The sequence below is a fragment of the Leopardus geoffroyi genome, chromosome A3, assembly GCF_018350155.1.
Source record: "Leopardus geoffroyi isolate Oge1 chromosome A3, O.geoffroyi_Oge1_pat1.0, whole genome shotgun sequence".
Lineage (NCBI taxonomy): Eukaryota > Metazoa > Chordata > Mammalia > Carnivora > Felidae > Leopardus > Leopardus geoffroyi.
In genome coordinates this window covers 93,127,986-93,152,028 of record NC_059336.1, presented here as the reverse complement: position 1 = coordinate 93,152,028, position 24,043 = coordinate 93,127,986, and the positions used below count along the sequence as shown (strand labels likewise).

The 24,043-nt window shown below is 35.9% G+C and overlaps 1 protein-coding gene and 1 pseudogene across 3 annotated transcripts in view; one reads left to right on the top strand and one right to left on the bottom strand.

Annotated features, from left to right (window-relative positions):
* The window catches only part of LRRTM4 (leucine rich repeat transmembrane neuronal 4), a 701,253-nt gene that overhangs the window by 244,363 nt on the left and 432,847 nt on the right, over positions 1-24,043 (top strand). The gene's annotated exons all lie outside the window — the stretch shown is intronic.
* Positions 22,197-23,327, bottom strand: LOC123581024 (annotated as a pseudogene).

Sequence of the window (24,043 nt, the reverse complement as noted above, 5' to 3'; positions counted from 1 at the left end):
TATTTTAATATGTAATGTTTGCTTGAGACTCTGAAATAGTCAGTTTGGGAGCTTTTTGGCAAATCCAAAAAAATAAAAATAAAAACACCAGCCTATTTTATTTTTTTTTTAATTTTTTTTTCAACGTTTATTTATTTTTGGGACAGAGAGAGACAGAGCATGAACAGGGGAGGGGCAGAGAGAGAGGGAGACACAGAATCGGAAACAGCCTCCAGGCTCTGAGCCATCAGCCCAGAGACCGACGCGGGGCTCGAACTCACGGACCGCGAGATCGTGACCTGGCTGAAGTCGGACGCTTAACCGACTGCGCCACCCAGGCGCCCCAACCTCCATTTTATATTATAGGATTTTATAATCCAGATTGAAAATTATAGAGAAATCCCTGCAGGAACAAATAACAATGCAAATCAGTGCAGGTGGACACTAATGTGTGTCACAGAGAAGTGCTATGGAAGTTTTAAGGGAAGAGATTATTTATAGGTAGACAAAGTGGCTTATGCATATGTCAGGATGGCTTTAAATGGTCCCTAACATCTTTTTCTTTACTTTCTCTTCTGTTCTCTTCTGTTCTCTTCCCTTCCCTTCCCTTTCATCCCCTCCCCTCCCCTTCCCTTCTCTTTCTTTTTAAGACTTACATTTTGGGGCACCTGGGTGGCTCAGTCAGTTAAGCATCCGACTTCGACTCAGGTCATGATCTCACAGTCTGTGAGTTCGAGCCCCGTGGGCTCTGTGCTGACAGCTCAGAGCCTGGAGCCTGCTTCAGATTCTGTGTCTCCCTCTCTCTCTGACCCTCCCCTGTTCATGCTCTGTCTCTCTCGGTCTCAAAAAAAATTAAATAAACATTAAAAATTTTTTTTAAAAAAGACTTACATTTTGATTTTTGTATAGTATTTGATTTTCATCACTGTTAGTTTTCTAGAATTCTTGCACATTAATGCCCCTTTTTGTGTCCTTGGAGGCCCTCGTAGAGCCTATACATGTAATGGTACTTATGGTTAAGTGAATGGAACCCATGCACAGTGAAAGCCACCAAACCCTCATTACTCTTCCTTCATTTGCTTTCTGCCATACACTCTGTCAAGCTACTTTTTTAGAGTTTTAGAGTTTTAGAGTTTTAGGGAAGAAGGATGGATGTAATGATAGTTATTTTTAGTTAACTAGTCTGTGGATCCCTTTATATCCATTTTAACAGTTAGATACCCAGGACTATATAGATGTTGTGAATGGGTCATAATATTAAAAATCCAAGAGCCATTTAAATGATAGTAATATAGCCAAAAAAATTCCCAAGATCATGCATTTAAAGTAATAGCAATAATAGGGATTTTTTGTCAAAACCTTTTGACACATTGTAATTTAGGTTTATTAATGTCACTTGGAAATTACTGATTGAGTACCTAAATTTTAGTCTTTGAATACACTAGGGGAAAAAGAAGCCACAGAGGTATAAAGTATTCCCCAATACCAAATTGGAAGCATTTTTGTAAATTCTTTTTAAAATATCTAACCATAAAATATATGGTTAGGTGAGCATATTTATCATCCAAACACCATGACCTTTATTGCACCTGTGATTTTACCATGCTCCTCGGTAGTTTCAGATATTTTCCATAGGTACAGATACAGCAGAATGCCAAAGCCACTTTTAAAATAACTGAATGAACTAAAACCCTTGGGTTCCATCTCATCTAGATGTTCATTAACCTTTCTGTAAGATTGTTTGGTCTCTTAATATATAATATGGGCAACAGAAAAATCTCCTGCTTTATTACCAGAAAGCTTAACAGTGTGTGTGTGTGTGTGTGTGTGTGTGTGTGTGTGTGTGTTCACATATGTAAGAGAGAAAGCAAAAGAAAATAATGGTATGAGGGCTTGGGAAATATAAAATTTAGTATTATTTTCCCAAAGTGAACGTAAATAAATGCTGTCCAAGTAATCAGATTAGTGAATTTGATTCACTAGAGCAACATTAGCCTCTAGTTTTAAGAGAGACTGAAAAAACATATTTTCTGAGGGTCATTTCCTAAAGATTCTCTTATTACTGAAATAAGAAAGAAATAGACATCTTGTATTTACCAGTAAGGAAAAAGAAGATGCTGTTTACAGAATATTAAGGTATATAACTGGATGTATATTATATCAAATCAGTACATAATGAATATGTACTTAGCAGTTTAAGAATCTCACTGGTGGATCTATTTCTAAATGTCTTTGGATGTCAAAAGCAAAACAGAAAACCACAAAAAAAATGTTAAAAGATTTCTGTTGCTTCTTTTATGTATCAATCTTATTATTGTGTTTCTAAAGAAGAAGTATAAAATTAGAACAGAGCATTGTGCTTTTTATCCTGCTTAAACATTTTAAAAACCTTAAATCTAATACCCTGAAATCTCTAAGCTCACTATTCATCTTACAAAGTTTTATAAAGAATGATTCCCACCCAAAGTTTACCCAAACCCTTGGGTTATTTTTGTGTGTATGTGAAGGTGTTGTCCTGATGAGATTAAGTATTAGCTTATTTCTGCCTTCTGCTAAATTCATATCAAAACAAAAATAAGGTCTAGTGACTCAAATTTTGCCATAGTGATTATAAATTTAGGTAATAGATAATACAGTCTGTTTTCTTCAGAGTGCTTATTCACTGCACAAGAGAATCTGAACTGTTGAAAATAAAGCAGATGCTCTGAAAATTATCAGGCTTGTATTTAATTTATGCAGTTTTCCCATTAATAGCATTATCTATTTAACACATCCATTACATATCCTCAGTGTTAATTTAGGCAGAAAAAAAATGTAGCAACTTCAAAAGGAAATCTTCCATTAAATTAAGGATATTGACTTTAATGGTTGTCCCAAATAGACATGAAAATTAACAGGATGAAAAAACAAGTTGATTAAAAGTGGTCCCATTATAATTTGTTATGCCACATAGAATGAAAATATTAAGATGGAATTCACTAAAAAATAGTGCCAATGAAAGATCTTTGTAGTCTAAAATACATGACTTTAAAATCTGTCAAATCATAGAAGCTTAAGTAAAAATATGGCTTTCTTTAATTCCGGATAAACCTGTGTCTTGCAAAACAAAAAGCAAAAAACAAAAACAAAAACAAAACCTTGATAGCTACAAGATTCACTTTGTTTTGATGGCTGAGGAATTGGAAATGGTGATCAAATTCACTTGTTAATGACTTCATTCCATGGAAATTCTGTGCCTTCTGACATGGTCAATTGCTGCCCTTTTTCTTTCCCACTTTCTCCTCTCTTTGTATCCCACACCTTCACAAATATCTGTTATTTTGTTCATCAGATTACTTGAAATTCCTTTTTAATGATTCATTTATTTTGGACGTGAAACTCTTCTTCTGTTTTTCAAGACACTCCTATTAAAGTGCCAATATGCCTGAGTAAGCAACTAATAGCTCAATAAAAGTCACAGGTGGCAAGAATCATCCAGCTACGGTGGGGAAGGAGAAGCAAATATAAGGCACAATATGTGAATGGGCACAATATAGGGCAGGGAAGGGGTGGCTTAACAGGGCGAAAGGGAAGGTGAGTTGGAACCAAAGACAAATTATCCTTCTCTATGATATTGTGTATGTCTGGTTCAGCAATATAATTTAATGTCTTTTTTCTTAATCCACTGATTTATCTATTCAAACTATTTTATTGAACGCTTACAATCTGATTGGCTTTGTATAGGCACTGGAAACGTGAAGATAAATATGACAGAGTCCCAGTTCAGTCTAATGTAATAATGAACTATAAATGTAAATTATCATGTGGTAATAATACATTTTCAATTATTCATTTATAATATGCTTAGTGAGGGCTTTCCCTATATAGGGCACTGGCTGCAAAGTTGTCCCACATTACTGTCTTTAAGGAGATATCAGTGGAAAAAAAATTAATTTTAAAACCCCATAGAATATATATGATATATCACGTATTGATAAATGCACAGAGAAGATAAGTGTTACAGAGGGAATGATAAATATGCTAATGAGAAGAGGGGAGGGATAGCTGGGATAAGTTTCAAAGAGGAGTTAGAACATGAGCCTACTTGACGGAAGATGAAGAATTAACCAGGCAGAAAACTCTAGAGAAAGAAGTGGATATTCTGAGCAATGAGTACAGCAAGTACAATGGCTTGGAGATATTAAACAACATGATGTACTCAAATAAATTTAAATAGGGGCGCCTGGGTGGCGCAGTCGGTTAAGCGTCCGACTTCAGCCAGGTCACGATCTCGCGGTCCGTGAGTTCGAGCCCCGCATCGGGCTTGGGCTGATGGCTCAGAGTCTGGAGCCTGTTTCCGATTCTGTGTCTCCCTCTCTCTCTGCCCCTCCCCCGTTCATGCTCTGTCTCTCTCTGTCCCAAAAATAAATAAACGTTGAAAAAAAAAATTAAAAAAAAAATAAAATAAAAAAATAAATTTAAATAATATCTTATGTTTGAATTACCTATGCTTGTAGAGAATATATGCATAGCACTTGATGGTAGAAGCATGTTCTGGTAAGAATGTAAAAGTAATCTGTTACTGGGTCATAGAACGGTTTTGATCCTATACTAAGACATTTGGCCATTAGGGAATAATGAGTGGTAGCAAATCCGGGAAGGATGGACAAACAGCATAATCAAAATGATACTGCACAAAATTCGACCTGAGTGGTAGCCTTGCACATGAATTAGAGGAGGGTCAGCAGAAGTCAGGAAGATCTTTCAGGAGGCTATTTCATGGTCTAGACTCTAGGTAGCTAATGAGGCATGAACTAAGAAAAGGGGATGGTATCAGAAATGAAAGTGGCCAAATAACAACGTAGAAGAATAACATGGGTTATAAAATGAGGATCCTGAGGATTAGCTCATGAAAAAGAACAGAATTTCAGAAAATACTCAAATAAATTTTAATTCCACACAGTCTTCTATTATACGTTTATTACTACACGAAATTAGAATTATCTTTTTTTCACAGAAAAGGGCATTTGGAGGAGAACCAAGCAAGGATGACCTTATTTTCACACCAGTCATCGTGGAGAGACCTGCGTCTAAATAATCTCCTTTTAGTGGACATAAAGGAAGGGCAAAAGGTTGCAATTTCTCAACCTTCCTTGGCAAACCGGGAACAAGACCTATTACCATTTTTATTTTTTTCTTCCAATTAAGCCCTAACTTTTCAATTTTCTAGGTCACTTTTCTAAGCTGTCCCTTTCTTTCTTAAAACCAGTGACCCAAATACATAACTTATTGAGGTAGAGGTTTTTCCTTTTGCTCAAGCCTCTGCAGAGGGATGCAGATGAACAAGAGCTGCCTTATCAAGTCAATCCAGACATTTGCCACAGTTCAGATCTTAAGTCATCATCTTTCTACTTTAGTGCATAGCTGTGGCCAGATGACCTTAAGTTCTGTGTCTCCCAGCAATCACGAGTAGGAAAGACACAGCTGAATTGGTGGGTCCTCCATGAAGCACCCATGTTGCTTAGTAACCAGGAAACATAGTTCAGAATTTAAGGGACCAAGGCTCCAGGAGTTTAGTTTAATCTCTTTCTAATAAATTGCTGTTCCCAAAGATAAAACATTTAACTAGTTAGTCTCTTTTATTATTTGATTTTTGTTGAATATTGTAAATATTTTAAATAAGACAAATGCAAGACAAAGACATTTCTAACAAACTTCCTGTGCTCTGAAAGAAAAAGAAATTAAGAAAGAAAGAACTTGGCAAAAGACCTTGTTTACAAGTGAGCTCTGTATAATCATGCGCTGTATAACTTTAGTATTTTTTTTCTTTCATTAAAGTCATTAGTGATTATCAGCAATTGGTATATTTGAATTTCACTTATACTTATAAATGGTACCAGCTTAGAATATCTGGCAGACACTTTGATTCAGTAAGTTTCGTGTAATGACATATAATCTATTGTCTTCCTTAAATCAGTGAACGCCTGTCATTAACAATGGAGTGTGTTAATTGCCTTCCTTTACCTTGTCTTTTCACCAATATTTTATCTCTATGTTTAACATATTGCCATTAACCTAGTCATATTTATTGAACCTCTTTTGTGTGCTACCATGCTTAATAAATTATGGATCTGTCTAACCAGATTCATGGTGTCCTGTTTTGCAAAGTCTAGTTGGGGAGATGGACATTTAACCAACTTATACAAATATATAATCATACCTTGTAACAGTTGGTTTGAGTGTAAAATGCTGGAAGCTGTGAGAATTTATAACAAGAAAACCCAAACTAGGTGAAAGGAGGTGCACCTGTGTGGCCCAGTGGGTTAAGCAGCTGACTTCAGCTTAGGTCATGATCTCACAGTTCATGAGTTCAAACCCCGCATGGGGCTCTGTGCTGACAGCTCAGAGACTGGAGCCTGCTTGGGATTCTGTGTCTCTTTTTCTCTCTGCCCCTCCCCAGCTCATGCTTTGTCTCTCTGCCTCTCTCTCTCAAAAATAATAACATTTAAAAAAAATTTAAATAAACTAAAGGGAAAGATGAAGCATCAAGCATGATGCCCCAGAAGAAATAAAATTTGAGATAAAATATGGGAAACAAGTAGAAAGTAAGAAAAGGGAAGAGAGAAACAGTTACAAGTGAAGGAATCAGTGTATGCAAAAGTTCAATGGTTCTCAAGCTTCAGAGTGCATCACAATTATCTGGAGGGCTTGTCAAAACAGACATTTCTGTGAGGTGCCTGAGTGGCTCAGTCGGTTAAGTGTCTTGATATGATTCAGGTCATGATCTCAGGGTTGGTGAATCAAGCCCCGGGTCAGGCTCTGTGCTGACAGTGTAGAGCCTGCTTAGGATTCTCTTTCTCTGTCCCTCTCTCAAAATAAATAAAATTTAGACACACACACACACACACACACACACACACACTTCTGAGCCCTGTCCTAAAATTATGTTTCAGCAGGCCTGGGTCAGGATCCAAGAATTTGCACATATTGCACCTCTAACAAGTTTTCGGGCGACACAGGTGTTGCTGCTCTGGGAACATACTTTGAAAACTACTGGATTAGAGAATTAGAGAAAGATCACTATGACGAGTCCCTGGCTACTATGGAACAAATGATTGAGAAGACAGAAATGTAGAGAGAAGACAGATGAATTCAGCCCTTATAGGATTTTTTTTTTGCCATAGTTTTGAGAGCAATTGGACTGATCTTAGTGGATTTTAAGCCAGGAACTGACATGATCACATCTGCCTTAAAAAATCCCTGGGATATGGTATGCAGAATGAATTGAAGGGAAGTAAGAAGAATGCATGCCAGAAGAGCCTTTAGGAGATTATTCCAGGAGTAAAGAGGAGAGCAATGGCAGGGTGATAGGAGTGGCAGTGCAAAGATTTAGAGAGATATGAAGGATAATCAGTAGGGAAAAGTCAGTATGACTTGGTAATAAATTCAATGTAAGAGTATTGGAGAGGGAAGAGTTAAGAATGACTCTAAGAATTCTATTTTCTGGTTCCCAGATGATAGTGTGTGGTACATTCCAGGGAACAAGACCCTTAAAAGGACAGATTGGAAATAGAGGTGATGAAAAGAAAAGGGAAATATAATGTGGATTTAAGATATTGAGGGTTTTGTTTTGTTTTTGGTTTTTGGTTGTTGTTTTGTTTTGTTTTGTTTTTTAGTGGAAATGTCAAATGCTCATTTGGATGTATTTGGCCCTGGAGCTGAGATGAGAAGTATGTGTCAAGAATAAAAATTTGAAAGTCATTGACCTATTAATGGAATTTGGAGTTTTGTGTATAGATCAAATCATCAAAGATTTAAGTATAGAATGAGATTACAAAAAGGCCTAGAACTAGTTTAAGGAAACAAAACTAGACAGCAAAACCATATGAGCTGATAAAGGAAACTGAGAAGAATAGATATGTAGGAGGGGAAAAAACACAGTGCCGTTTAGATGCCTAATCATTTTCATATGGATTTTTATTTAACATTATTTTCCCATTTCTAAAGATGTTTATAAAACATCAGTGATCTGATGTTTTATTATCATCTATAGAAACTGTTTCTAATCTTTTAAATTCTCTTTTCGGAAAATCTTATTGTCTAATAGCATGCTCTTATAATTCATAGTCCACAATAAGATTTTTTTTTTTTAACTTGAAAGTGGCATTTAAAAGAAATCTGCTGGGGGCGCCTGGGTGGCGCAGTCGGTTAAGCGTCCGACTTCAGCCAGGTCACGATCTCGCGGTCCGTGAGTTCGAGCCCCGCGTCGGGCTCTGGGCTGATGGCTCAGAGCCTGGAGCCTGTTTCCGATTCTGTGTCTCCCTCTCTCTCTGCCCCTCCCCCGTTCATGCTCTGTCTCTCTCTGTCCTAAAAATAAATAAACGTTGAAAAAAAAAATTTAAAAGAAATCTGCTGGAAAACCAGTTCTAAATGTGACCTACCAGGGAAAATTGGAATATATGGTCTCTTTACATTAGCCATAAATTGGATCTTCTAGATCTATATGTTTTAAGTTTCCTACTACATTTTCTCTTATTTTCAATTGCTTCGTCTTGTACTTTCTGGGGGATTTCTTCAGTGATATTTGAAGCACTAAAAATTCGGGTTATTAGGTTTATATAGGGACTTTTTGTTTCCTATGGCTTTCCTGGGCAGAGATCGAGAGGAAAGCAACTTTACAATTTATAACTCTTTGTGGGGGCACCCCTTCCCTTACCAAATGTCAGTATTTCAGTACTTTTGTTTGTTTCCTCTTGATAATACAATTTATTCTGCCATCTTCCAATGTCTGGTCTGTTTTTAAGGGGCAGACTGAGAAAGAAGAGAGAGGTCTCTGAGTTTGGCATGTCAGCTGACTCTTACCCCCCACCCTTACCCTCCCAGCCTTCAGCCTGCTGCCTCATTTCTGCATTCCACTGGGACTCACTTCTTCCACATCCAGAGCCTTCACAGCTCTGTCCATCTCCAGAATTATCCCCCTGCTTTCTGAAGTCAGAAGGCACTGACTCTGCCTTTCAAACAATTTTAGCACCGGTCTGTCACTGTCCACTATCATTCCTCGTGGACCCTCTCGAGAGATCAGTAGGAAAAAAAAGGCCCTTTTCTTAGCTGAATCTCCTCTGTAGACCCTTGGAATGTAAATTCCTCCACTCTACTAAATCATTTACAACTCCTTTGTCTTCTTTGTTTTCCAGAATAATTGGAAATGTTATTTTGGTCCTGGTGTCTACTTACATTTTTACATTTGAAACTTACTCTACTTGAAATTTATTTTACAATATAATTTGCTACAAATCTTCATTTTTTTTCCGCTAAAATAATCAGTTGTCCTAGTGCAATATATTTAATTATCCATTACTTTCTCATCAATTAATGATTCTAGCTTTTTTATAGATGAAAGACTATATATTTCCTTGGGTTTGAAAAGATTTTCACAAGGCTTCGTATGTATTAAATGAAATGAAATTATATGTAAAACTATGTAGCATGTTATTTTGAACATGCTCTTAATACAACAGGCATTACTGTACTGTTTCCTTCTCAAGTATAATAATTAGAGTAGTTAAAATGCAACTTAATAAACATGCTGAACAAGTAGAAAGTAGAAGAAAGCTTTGCATTTTATATTGTTGTTCCATTTTTTTTTTCTCTCTTGTATTAAGCAGAACCTTTCCTTTGTCCTTTTCTTAGCATATTATGATGACATGACTCCCTTTAATTTTAAGGCTTTCTCAACTTATAAAAGCCATTCACTGTGACTTCTTTTGGTGAATGGCTCATTATATTTTCCAAGACCCTGTTGTTTTACCATCTTTGAAAACAAATAAAAATGACACTTCTAAACACTCCACTAAAACAAATTAGATTTATTCTGAAGAGCTCAGTGAACAGCATTTTGAATGAGATCCATAATGGGCTTTTTAATTAAATGAATATAGTCATTTCATAGAGGCAATTCTCATTAGTAGAGCAGTATTGAGATGACCGTTCCATTCTAATTGTGCTGTGTGTTTATATAAGGGGCCTCATTTTAGGGTTGGTTTGAATAGATTTATATCTAATTGTGTCTTGACACCTAACACACATTTGAGAGGTAAATAGTACTGCTTTTTCAAAGACAAATAGTAAATAAAACAAGAAAATGAAAACATTTTTCCCAGTAATTTGCTTTTCTTTTATTTGAATCGGGTGGAAGAGAAATTAGACTTCACATATTGTCTTCTGTTAATTACTTGGCTTTTCTTTTATTTCTTTACCTTCAGCAATGGAGTGAATGTTTGTGTCTCCTAAAAATTCATTATATTGAAACTGTAACACCCAGTGTGGTTCTATTTGGAGATGGGCCTCTAAAAAACTAATGAAGGTTAAATGAAGTCATACGAGTGGGGTCCTGATATGATTCATGTCCTTAAGAAGAGCCACCAGCAAGTTCACTTGCTCTCCTTCTCCACATCAATGAACCCAAGTAAGGCCAGAGGCATTGTACAATAGAGAATGCTGTGAACTTCAAGCCAGGAAGAGTCTTCACCAAAAAACAACTGTACTGGTACCCTGATCTCAGACTTCCAGCCTCTAGAAGAGTGAGAAAATGAATTTCTGTTGTATAAGTCACCCAGTCTGTGGTATTTTTATGGCACCTTGAGCTGACGAATGCACTTTCTTACATACAGTTCTGAAATGCTAATATTCTGAGTTACTGTGAGAGTAGGTATGTAAGTGTCAGATACAACTCTAAGGAAAATTATTAAAGAAGCATGAGTTTAACACATCTTTCTACAAGTTTGAGCTTTCATTATCTGAAAGTCTTCATTGATAGATACCATTAGGACAAAGTACCAAGAAATATTGGAACATTTTACAAGTGGAGAATGGGTTTCCAGGTAGACTTATCTAGATAGAAAAATATGTATGAAAGTGACTTTCTTCTGTAAGGTACAGTGTGAAAAGTTGGGGGTGAAGAGTAACTTTCCAATGGCAGAAATCTAACAAACATTACCTCAGCTAAGTCATTAAGGATAACATCCTCAGTGGTAAGTCATCTCAACAGTATGTACTTTTGGTATGATAGTCCTTGGTATGTGATATTTCTGCTTAAAACACACTATTATAGTCTAACTATGAGAAAACTATCAGACAAACACAAATTTAAATCTATCCTAAAAAATACATGACCCATACTCCTCAAAACCGCAACAGTCATCAGTAGAGTCTAAGGAGACAAATAATATAAATAATATGTATTCTAGATGGGATGTTGCAATAGGTAAAAGGTCATTAGGTAAAAACTAAAGAAATGAAAATAAAGTATGAACTTTAATGAATAATAATGTATCAATGACTGTTCGTTAGTTAAGGCAAATATACCCTAAAAATGTAAGATGTTAATACTAGAATAGGGGAAACTGGGTAAGGTGCATATGGGAACTCTATACAATACTACAATCTTTCAGTAAATCTGGAAGTACTTGGAAATAATGTTTATTTTTAAATTGTATATGTAAGGGATGCTATATTTTTATTTGTGTTTATCCAAAGTCAGCAAGACCCATAGACCAGGATAGAGAGCCCACTTTCTCCAAAGATCAGTAGTTCTAATGCTGTTAGGAACACTGCACATACTCTTATCCATGTCACATCCTAGATTTCTGTCCCTAGGTACCATGTATATTAGTCAGGAGAGGCTAGGCTTAGATATTTTTTAAGTGGCTTCAAGTAATCCAGTTTTATTTCTTTCTCACATTTCATTTCCAGTTTGGGACACCAAGGGATCTTGGGACACTCGGGGACAAGGCTAATGGGAGCCTCATATAATAACATCAACTTAATTAATATTTCCAGGTTCGCCAGAATAAGAAAAGATATCCTCGATATTTTTTTTAACTTTTTTAAGTTTATTTATTTTGAGAGAGAAAGAGAGAGCGTGTGTGAACAGGGAAGGGCAGAGAGAGAGGGAGAGAGAGAGAATCCCAAGCAGGCTCTCCACTGTGAGCTCAGAGCCAGATACTGGGCTCAAACCCAAAAACTGTGAGAATCATGACCAGAACCAGAACCAAGAGTCAGATGCTTAACCAACTGAGCCACCCAGGTGCCCCAGTCTGGATAATTTCATATAAGAATTTCACTGCCTTAGTCTAGAAATGAAATGTGTTACTTTTTCCTCATAGCCCCCACTAATATTTGTCATATGGCAATGCCAACTGAAAGAATAATGGAGAATGTAGGGAAAGAAATGGAATATTCGGTGTGTAGTAAATTTACCATCAATTTCCTCATTTTTTACTATTCCTTGGCTTACTTTTATCTATTCTTTACTACTTCCAAGGTATTTAGAACACTGTTTTTTATAAACCTTGCTTAGTCTTTGATACTCAAAATACTCTCAAGCCCTTCTCTAGAGGAACTGTGAAACCCAATACAGATTTGAGTTTTCCATCCTCTCCTATGGACTACACACAATATTCATGCTTCCTCCAATTTGTGCCCGCCTAAGACTTATCATTGGAAATAATAATAAGACACATGAAATGAGTGTACGTGTGAATATGGGAAATTATTATTTTAAAGTTATTGCCTAGTGATGGGGAAAAGTACAAGTTATTCTATGGTTCATCTCCTAAAATCATTACTTGAAGATTGTCTCCAATTCCAGTGTCATCAATTAGGATAAGGTCCCCAACTGCATTTTGATCAGGCTTGGTGAGGCTTTATTTTCATAAGGAAATTGCCCTCTTGCCTTCTAAATTGGATAATTACAATTCTAAAAGCCCACTCAGAAATGTAAATGCCCAATCGCCTATGAAAATGCTATGTTTTGACATGCACTTAGTGCATCTGTGCCTATGTGTATAGTTGAACTAGCTTGTGCTTCTTGGTACAAGCTCAGTTTATATTTACCTTTCTTAATAACATCAAAAACTAAATGATGACAAATTAGAATCTCTTTCTTGATGTGGTAGTTAATGGCTGTTAGAAAAACATATGGCAAATTTTGACAAGAAGGGGTTTGCTATCTAAATGCTGCTACACATTTGTGTAATGTTGTGTTAAAATCACAACTAATCATTAAAGCTCATTTTTGTATGATATATTCTGGTCTCTGATGTACACATTACACTTCTTTCGATACAGAAAGCAACCATTCAACTAAGCAAGCACAGACACCAACATATACATACGTGACTTCTTTGAAGTTCTAATCTCTTTATTATTATTATTATTATTATTATTATTATTATTATTATTATTTACTTAAGTTATCTCTACACCTATCGTAGGTCTCAAACTCACGACCCCAAGATCAAGAATGCATGCTCTACGGACTAATCCAGCCAAGCGCCCAAGTTTTAATCTCTTCAGTTGTAGGTCAAACAGTAAGGAAAATCTAATTTAGGAAATGTGGAGGAGACTTTCATATACACTTACGTGTTCTACAGGTTTTCAATCACATCAGTCTCTTTTAGGAAATTTCAGATGAGCATATTCTTTACCTCTGTAAACTGTGCTGTGACCCATAAATTTGTAAAGCTGAATATTGTGTGAATTCTAGAAATATTACCTCTCTATTAAAAATGTAGCAGACTTTCTATAATCTTTTAATACAGACTTTTCTTCTAGTACTAAGGGGAACCCAATGATCTATTAGGCTGATTTTTAAATTCACATCTTAAACCTCTTAACACTGAGGTTTGCTTGCTGCACCAAATAGAATTCCCTCTCCTTTCCTTTCTGTGTTTCTCTTTATACTCACAATTAACTGTAGAGTTAGGAGTTTATTTTGACCTATGATACTCTTAACGTGGGTTGTTCTTTTTTTTTTTTTTTATTTTTTTTTCAACGTTTATTTATTTTTGGGACAGAGAGACAGAGCATGAACGGGGGAGGGGCAGAGAGAGAGGGAGACACAGAATCGGAAACAGGCTCCAGGCTCCGAGCCATCAGCCCAGAGCCTGACGCGGGGCTCGAACTCACGGACCGCGAGATGGTGACCTGGCTGAAGTTGGAGGCTTAACCGACTGCGCCACCCAGGCGCCCCAACGTGGGTTGTTCTATTGAACCTCTGTTCACCAAACGTGTAGGTGTTACATATGGAAAAGGTGAAAAGTAACCTGATTATATCAACGTTGAATAAATTATTTCCTCTCAGTCTTGCAAATGATGTTGCACTGACACTGAGTCATGTTTATAATCTTAATCCATTTCTCTCCATTTCTGGGTCTTCACCTGGACCACTCTTACTCATCCTTCATATATAACTTCCAGGATCGCTTTTATCAGAAAGGGTGCTCTCGGTTTTTAATTCTTATCCTGTCTCTTATCTGTTGACCTCCATGTTCCCCATACTTCCTGTGGCAGAGTGTATCACTGCATAACTACTTGTCCATTTGCCTATATCATTCTTAGGTTTCCCTTACAAGATGGAATATGCTATTATGACTATTATGGCTTCATCAATGTGGTACATATTCCTTGAGACGTAAGTATTCTTCCAGAAATTGCCATTGGGTATCACATAGACAGTTAATGTAAGAGCCAGGATTCACATCTAAGCTTATTTGATGCCCAAACCATGTTCTTGACCTTTGACATATCCTGTCACTGCTTTTATGACGTTAGAGGATACTAAATTATTTTTTAAGGTTTTTTTTGTTTTGTTTTTAGACTTTCTAATTAGTGCCACATATCTCGGTCCTAATTTCTATTCAATCATGTACAAATTTAGTTACAATAATGTTACTATGTATTTTGATGTTTTCTAGTAAAATCCATCTTTTCTGCTTTTCCAGGGCTCCTTCTTCAACTTCCTGATGTTCCACATCTTGTCTTTTTTTAAATTTCTGCCCCATATCTTTTTGCAAATGCTGCCCATACTAATTTTCTATGTAAAACCAGTCAGGATTTGATGTCATTTCAATGAAAATCCCACTGAGCAATGAAAATCCCATTGAGTTTTATTCAAATAAAACTCAAATAAAAAGCTAATATAGTGGTACATGCAAACATCTACTTGCCTTATACTTACGTTTTTGATAACATTCCTTAATACAATGTAAATATTAATCTAATGGTAATACCAAAAGTTTATGGTTTATTGTCTGAATGCCCCGTGTTTATCTTATTTAATTGTTTGTGGTATCCTTTTTGTTGCAAACTTCTCATTTTGAAATAATTATGGATTCACAGGAAGTTGCAAAGAACACACAGAGAGTTTTCAGATGCCATTCACCCAGTTTTACCCATACGTTACATCTTACACAGCTGTGTAGTACAGTAGCAAAACCAGGAAACTGATAATACAATAAAATGTAAGTATAAGTATAGTTGTATGACATTTTATCATATTTGTGTATTCATGAAATCACCACTTCAATACACAACATACAGAACTACTGTAGCACCATAAAGGTTCTGATTGCTACCCATTTATGGACACATCCAAATCCCTCACAGTCACTGCTTTGTTCATCAAACCCTGACAACCATTAGTCAGTTCTGTCTATAACTTTGTTTTGAGAATGTTATGTAAATGGATTTATAAAGTATGTGACCCTTGGAGATTGCCTTTTTTTCCCCCACCGAAGACAGTGCCCCTGAGAGCCATAGAAGTTGCTGCATATATTGACAGTTTGTTCCTTTTTATTAATAGTATCACATGATACGTAGATACTACATTTTGTTTATCCATTTATGTGTTAAGTAACATTTTTGTTGCTTTCAAATTGGGGCTATTACAAAGAGAGTTGCTATAAAAAATATCACAGGTTTTTTTGTGGATATAAGTTTTTATTTTTCTGGGATAAATGCCCAGAAGTGCAATTGATCTGTTGTATGGTAATGTATGGTTTATTTTTTTAAAGAAACTGCCTTGCTATTTTTCATAGCAACTCTGCCACTTTAGATTTCTACCAGCAGTGTGTGAAGGATTGACTTTCTTCATAATCTCACCAGCATTTGGTGTCGTCACTGTTTTTAATTTTAGCTGTTCTAATAGATGTGTAGTGATGTCTCATTGTGGTCTTAATTAGCATTTCCCTAACGACTATTGATATTGAACACCTTCTTCCATGCTTATATGCCATTCCATGGATGGCATCCTCTTCAGGGAAAATTCTTTTGCCCATTTTCTAATTAGTTTTTTTTTTTTTTTCCCGTGGTGTTTTGTGAGTTTGTTATAAATTCTCAATCCAAGTCATTTATCAGATATTTGCTTTGCAAATATTTTCTCCCAGTCTGTAACTTATCTTTCCATTCTGTTTTAATGGGTCTACACAAACAGAAGTGTTCAATTTTCATGAAGTACAGTTTATCTTTTTTTTTTTCTTTTGTGGACATCTTTTGGTGTCATGTTTAAAAACTCTTCACCTAGGCTGAGATCCCAAGGATTTTCTCCTATGTTTTTAAGAAGTGTTATAATTTTATGTTTTTATTTAAATCTACTGTCTATTTTGAATTAAGTCCTGTGGAAGTTGTGAGGCTTAGGTTGAGATTCATTTTTCTGCCCATGAGTATCATATTGCTCCATCAGTTTATTGAAAAGGCTGTTCTTCCTCCACTGAATTGCTTTTTTCCTTTCTCAAAAACAAACAGTATCTGTGTATCTGTTTCTGAATTCTTTTCATCTATGTGTCTATGCTTTTGCTAATTCCACAGTCCTGATACTGTAGCTTATTATAAGTCTTAAAATCAGGTAGACTGATAATTCCTACCACTTTATTCTATTTTTCAGAAATGTTACAGATATTTTACTTCCTTTGACTTTCCATATAAACTTTAGAATAATCTTGTGTATATCTACAGTCTTGCTAGGGTTTGATAGGAATTATGTTGTGTGTGTATGACAGTTTACAGAAAATTGATGTCTTTTCTGTGTTGTCTTCTAATTCATGTCATGTTATGTCTTTCCATGTATTTAGATCTTCTTTGATTTCACTAGCACTTTATAATTTATAACCTAGCAGTACTGTATTTTATTAGATGTATACCTAGATATTACCTTTTTTTTGAGGGGTTTGAACTGGTGTTGTATTTTTAATTTTGATCTTCATGTGTTCATTGCTAGCATATAAAAATGCAATTGATTTTTTAATGTTTATATTGCACTATGTGACATTTCTGAGCTCACACCTAAATTAATGAACTTTTTAATAGATTGTTGGCTTTGTCTACATAAACAATCAAGTCATCTTCAATTAGAAATTATTTCTTCTTTTCTAATCATATGTCTTTATTTCCTTTATTCAACTGTATCCTGTTGGCCACAACTTCCAATTCTTTGTTGAATAGCAGTAATGAGACTGGATAACCTTGTTTTATTCCTAAACATGGAGAAAAAGCATTAAGTGTTTTACTACTAGCTATAGTTTATTTGTAGTTTTTTTAATCAAGTTCAAGAAGTCTTTCTATTCCTAGTTTTCTAAGAATTGTTATCATGAATGGATGTTGAGATTTGCCAAATACTTTTTCTGCATCCATTGATAAGATCATGTAATTTTTCTTTCTTAACCTCTTACTACAGCAGGTTATATTTCTTAGATTTGGAATATCGTTTTAGCCTTGCATCCCTAGAATAAATCCAGTTAGTTATGGTTTACTAGTTTATGTTTTTCTGAATTGCATTTGCTAATGTTTTGTTAAGATTATTTTTTAATGTCTATGGGGTGACTGGGTAGCTTAGTCAGTGAAGAGACTGACTCTTGGTTTTGGCTTAGGTCATGATCTCAGGGTTCATTGGGTAAGCCCTACAACAGGCTCTGCACTCACAGTATGGAGCCTGCTTAGGATTATCTCTCTCCCTGTATTCTGCCCCTCCCCTGCTCATATGGTCTTTCTAAATAAATAAATAAATAAATAAATAAATAAATAAATAAATAAACTTTAAAAAAATTTTAAAAGAAATTTCTTGTCTCTATATATAAGGAATATTGATCTGTTTCTTCACTCACTCACTCACTCACTCACTCCCTCCTGTATTCCTTCTTTCCTTCTTTCTTTCCTTCCTTCCTCCCTTCCTTCCTTCCTTTTCTCTCTTTCTTTTTACCATCTTACCATCTGGATTTTATATGAGGGTAATATTAACTGCATCAAATGAGTTGAAAAAGTCTTCCCTCTTCTATTTTTTACATGAGCTTGTTTAAAATTAGTTCTTGTTATTTTTGTTAGTTCTTCTTAAAACATGTAGTATGCTTTTCCAATGAAACTATTTGAGCTTGAGATTTCTTTTTCAGAAGAATTTAATTTCTTTTTTTAATTTTTTTAAATGTTTATTTTTTGAGAGAGAGAGAGAGAGAGCACAAGAGGGGGAGAGGCAGAGAGAGAGGGAGAATCTGTAGCAGGCTCCAGGCTCTGAGCTATCAGCACAGAGCCTGATGTGGGGGCTCAAACCCACAAACTGTGAGATCATGACCTGAACCAAAGTTGGACGCTTAACCAACTGAGCCACTCAGGTGCCCCTTTAATTTCTTAATATAAGCAGCTCCATAACTATTATCTATTTCATATTGGCTGGATAGTGCTAATTTGTGCTTTCAATAATTGGTCCATTTCATCTATGTTGTCAGATTAATTTGTGTAGAGTTATTTTTTATTTGTTCCCTAATTATCCCTTTTGATGCCAGTAACGACTCTAGAGATATCTCTTATTTCATTCATGACATTGGTATCTTCTCTCCTTTTTTCTAATCTGTTACACCAGAGATTCATCATTTTTACTGATCTTTTCCAAGAACCAAATTTCGTTATATTGATTTTCTTCATTGTTTCTCGGTTTTCTCACATAATTAATTTCTGCTAGTTTTGTTTGTTTATTATTTTCTTTCTTCTGCATACTTTGAGCTTATTTTTGTTCCTCTTTTTCTAGTTTCTTGATATGAAAGCTTAGATTATTGATTTGAGATTTTTAATTTTTGCTAATATAGGCCTTTAGTGATATGCATGTCCCTTCACCACTACTTTAGCTGCATCCCACATATATTGATAGGTTAATTTTATTTTCATTCTGTTGAATGTATCCTTTTCCATTTCCTTTAATATTTTCTTTTTGACTTCTAGATCACTTAGAAATATAGTGTTTAGTTTCCAAGTATTTGTAGGTTGTCCTGTTATTGCTCTATTACTGACTTTCTACTCTGATGCTATTGTGGTGAGAGAATACACTGCATGTGATTTAAATTCTTTTTAATATTTTGAGTTTGTTTCATGATTAAGATATGGCCTATTTTGATAAATGTTCTGTGGACATAATATGTAATCTATGCTTATTGTATGGTATAGCCTATAAATGTCTATCAGATCCTGTTGGTTAAAGACAATGTTCAGTTCTTTTATATTTGGCTAATTTATGTCTAGTTGTCTATCCACTTGAGAGATGGGGGTGGGAAACTTAACTATAATTGTGTGTTGATCTATTTCTTCTTCAGTCTAGCAGTTTCACTTCACATATTTTGCAGCTCTGTTGTTTAATGCATGCACATTTAGTATCGTGGATTGGCCCTTTTATCACTCTGCAGTGACCCACTCCGTTCCTTGTAATTTTCTTTGCTGGGAAGTCTACTTAGTCTGATATATCAATACAGCCACTCCTGTTTTCCTTTGGTTATTTGTATATTCTTTCTAAATACTTTAACTTTCAAACTCTATTTATCATTATACAGATATTCCCCACTTTTTTGAAAGTTTGCATTATGCCACTTCACATTTATGAAAGATCTACATTAGTACCCCTTTCCATTAATCTAAAATAATCCGGAGAGGATTTTTACTTTTATGAAAAAAGGCAAAAAGAGCACATAGTGTTTCTTTTGCAGTGAGTCATTAGAGAGGCAGCACCAACCAGTCGCGGCCAGAGTGGCACCACCTAGCTCCTTCCCCAGGAACTATGCTCAGCATCTCAGAATCAAGCCTCCCTAGCTTTGAATTCTATCTGTGAGCATCTGTGCTTTATCTGGATTTGTTTTGTGCATCCATCAGCAAGATATGTCCTAAGGTATCAGAAAAGCCTAAGAGAGGTTATTTTGACGTCTGGGAATGCTGGAAATTTTTTTTCCATATAAATTAATGATAACTACTTCTTTACTTGATACCATTTCATACCATATGAAAGGTTTCCTAAGAGCGCTGTGCTTACAGATAGTTGAGGGAAACCTGTATTTTAAGTGAGGTTCTTATAGATAGCATACAGTTGTATTATATTTTTAAATCTACTTTCAATCTTTATCTTTTAATTATTCTAATTAGACTATTTACATATAATGTAATTATTGATATATTTAGGCTTATGACTGTCATTTTATTTTTTGTTCTTTGTTTTGTTTTTCATTTCTGTGTTTTCTTTTTCTTCTCTTGCTGTACGTTACTTAAATATTGTTTAGAATTCCATTTTAATTTATCTGTGATGTCTGTACGTGTATCCGTTTGTATACAATTTTTAATTATTTGCTTTAGGTTTTATATTGTATCCACATAACTTATAACAGTCTACTGGTGTCATCTTTTGACCGGTTTGAGGAGTGTACAAAAACTTTTCTCTCCTTACATTATTCTACCTTAACTCAATTTATAACATAATTATCTTAAATAATTCCTGTTGAGAGCTAAAATAGACCATTTTATAATTTTTGCTTTAATCGTCAGATATAATTTAGAAAACTTAATAGGAAAAGAGAAGTCTGTTGTATTTCCCTATAATTTTACTTTCTGTTGTTTTTTTCTTTCTTTTTGTTGTTTCAGAATTTGTTCTTTTGTCATTTCTTTTCTGTTTAGATTACTTCTTTAAGTATTCTTTTAGGGCAAATCATCTGGCAACAATTCTTATTTGTTTTTTGTTTCTGTTTTGTTTATTTTGCTTTATTTTCAGTCATCTGAGACTGTCTTGATTTCCTTTTTATTTCTGAAGGATATTACTCTTGGATGTATATTCTGGAATGAAGTTCCCTTATTTCAGCACTTTAAAATCATGCTACCTCCTTTTGGCCTCCACAAATTCTTATCAGGAATTCACTTGCATTAGAAAACTTTGCCCATATAGGTAATGTGTTGTTTCTGTCTGTCTGCTTTCAAAATTTTTCTTTTCTTTTCATTTTCAGAAGTTTACTGCATGTCTGGGCATGAATTTCTTTGGGACTACCATGTTTGGGATTGGCTCCGTTTCTTAAATTCCTAAATGTATGTCTTTTGCTAATTTGGGGAAGTTTTCAACTTTTATTTCTTTGAATATGTTTTCCAACTCTTCTTTTTTCTCCTTTTCCTGGAACTCTGATAACATTCATGTTAGATCTCTTGTAATCGTCTCACAGATCTCCGGGTCCCTCCTTTTGCATTATTCTTCCAGATTATATTCTTTCTGTTCAAAATGCGTAATTTTTGTTGTTCTCCCTTCAGGATTCTTCTTTACATTTTCCATTTCTTTGCTTAGGATTTCTTTTAAAAAATATACCAAATGTGTTCATAATCATGGAAGTAGTTTTATGACGACTGATTTAAAATCCTTGTTAGATATTCTAACAGTTGTATCACCTAAGTGTTGGCATCTGTTGATTGCCTTTTCTTATTCAAATTGAGATCTTCCTGGCTCTTTGTTAATTCAAGAGATATTTTAATTAAGTCCTAGATATTTTGAGAACTATGTATGAGATTTTGACCTCATTAAAATCTTGTTTTAGCTAGCCTTCTTTGCTACTAATGTGGCAGGGGAAGGTAAAGTGCTGCTCATTTCTGCCAGGTTACAGTGAAAGTCCAGATTCCCCACTTCTCTGGTTCTAGAGGAGGTAACTTCTCTTTACTACTGAGTAGTGATAAAGTGACTATCTAGTAGGCCCACTCTGATACCACCTCCGTCAAGAGTAAGGAGGGGTACCCTGTTACCCTCAGTCAAGGATAGAAGTGCAGGATTCCCACATGGTCTCCACTGATGCCAAAGTAGAAAAAGACACACCAGTTATCACTCATTCTGCAAGGATAAGAGTCCTAGCTCACCACTCAGACTTCTTTGAGCCATCCTAATTGACAGAAGGGTTGGGTAAAAAAACATGTTTTTTGATGTTTATTTTATTTTTGGGAAAGAGAGAGTCAAAGCTCCAGTGGGGGAGGGGCAGAGAGAGAGGAAGACATAGACTCTGAAGCAGGCTCCAGGTTCTGAGCTGTCAGCACAAAGCCTGATGTAGAGCTTGAACTCATGAACTGCGAGATCATGACCTGAGCCGAAGCCAAATGCTTAATCAACTGTGCCACCCACTCATTTTTTTAATGAGAAGTAAGCTTTTATTTTCTTGTTTCACAAATAAGTTTGGCTAAATTGGTTGCTTTATGATTAGTGAAAGAGACCAAATTCCATATCCTTTTCTGATTTCTTCAACCTTGGCTGGGCTGTGGCAGCAGCAGGTGCAGCAGTGGTGTTAGTGGCCATGGGGTGGCAGCCACAAATACAGATGAATCAGCCAAGAAGGCCTTGACCTTTTCAGCAATTGGGAAGGTGTAATCAGTCTCCACAGACAAAGCCAGGATCCACTTGTATCCATTGATGGTAGAATGGGGCACTGATACAACAGTCAGATACCCTATCCGGAGACATATACTGGCAACACTGTGGACACCTTCCAGGAAGCAAGAATGCAGAGTTTCTTCTGTGATGTCAAGCATTTCAGGGTTGTAGAGCCTGTCATTGTCAAACATGTGCTGGATGACTATCTAAAAAGAGAAGGAGGAGATGTTCAGCATGTTGAGCAGTATGGCTTCGCTGGCTCCCACTTTGTCTCCGTCTTAAATAGCTTAACATCATCAGGATTTCAGTGGTGCCCTTGGAGATTTTAGTGGTGATGCCTAAAGCCTGGAAGAAGGAGGTCCTCTTGGGCCCCAGAACAGTGTTCTGGACTGGCACAGTGACTTCACATAAGATTATGGCACCAGCACAGCCATAGCTGGTACCTGATAAGCCAGCATCATGTCCCTGATCTCAGTGAGGTCTTCCTTGGAGAACACAAAAGCCACATTCCCCCAAAGGTGAGGCGATAGTTTTTCCAGAGCAGGGTTGTTCTCCAGATGCCTTCAGATAGCCTGTGTATCAGTATTCTTGCCCATCAGCACCACAGCCTTCCTACAGAGGGACATGGGGATCTGCTGCATCTGCTTGGAACCCACATTTCCTGCTCCCACAGTGAAGCATTTTGGATATTCATCCAAAAGTTGGATGATTGTAAGGAAGTAGTTGGACTTCCAGGTCACCCCATCTTCCCTGGGCCCCATTGCAGCTTATCAGGAATTGCCTCACAAGGTTTAAAGATGATGTCACTCATAAGGAGGCCTGGAGAGAGGAAGGGCCAATTTTTACAACCAGTGGAGAGTGGAAGTCTAGGTTACACCCTGGGCATTTGCTGGTGTGAATGGAGGTGGAGGCAAAAGTTTTTCTGTGATGTTTGGATAGAGTAAAGTAGCTGTCTGCTAAACTTTTGTAAAGTTTTTTTTTTTTTTTTTTTTTTTTTTTTGTTTTTTTTTTAATCTTGTTAGACTGCCTCTTGTCCTTTAACTAAACAGGAGGAGGCTTTTGTTAGGGCTTTTATTGTCTGGGCCCATTGGTGTTTACAAGTTACTGGCTTTTATAACACCAAATCTGCAATTTATAAAGAAAAAAGAAAACCCACAGGCTTGGTATTGTGTTATTTCCTGGATGCCAAAGTCCCTTGCCAGTCTGCCCTTTTCTCTACAGTGTTTTGCCACTATAATTAGCCAAAAGAGTAGAGGATTACTTCTTCATTTTTTAGGAAAGAGAACTCTTTGCTTATTTGTTTTAATTTTGCTACCAGTGTTTTAAGTGATTAATTTCTAAGTTGTCTAGATTACATCTCTAAGACTTTGGGCTGGCTCAGTCAGTTAAGCGTCTGGTTCGCTAAACTCTTGGTTTCAGCTCAGGTTATGATACCACGGTTTTGTGAGTCCGAGCCCCACATCATTCTCTGCACTGGCAGCACAGATTCTGTCTTTCCTTCTCTCTCTGCCCCTCCCCTACTCATGCTGTCTCTGTTTCTTTCAGAATAAATTAATAAGCAAAAATATTTATAAATTCTCATATTTCTGACAATGTACTTTTGGTGCCACAACT